Genomic DNA, 234 nt, shown 5'->3' with positions numbered 1-234 from the left:
GAAGCAGAGGAATGTAAGGGGAGAATGAGAGAGAGAAAGATAATGGCTCCTTTAGGCTCGCATGTCTGCCGGAAGTCCAAAGCAGAGTCGCCAAGGAGATTCCCTGTGATGTTTGTTTAGAAAGTTTGATATTACGGTAAAATTATGCGTGTTCGTGCATGGGGATCCAAGTTCGCTGGAACTTCGCGTCCTTTTAAAGTTATGCTTTTGATTTGTGATTGGTGTGTCGGTGCT

The sequence above is a fragment of the Penaeus monodon genome, chromosome 21 (genome assembly GCF_015228065.2).
Source record: "Penaeus monodon isolate SGIC_2016 chromosome 21, NSTDA_Pmon_1, whole genome shotgun sequence".
NCBI lineage: Eukaryota > Metazoa > Arthropoda > Malacostraca > Decapoda > Penaeidae > Penaeus > Penaeus monodon.
The sequence above is the reverse complement of the archived record's forward strand: the minus strand, read 5'-3'. Positions refer to the sequence as shown.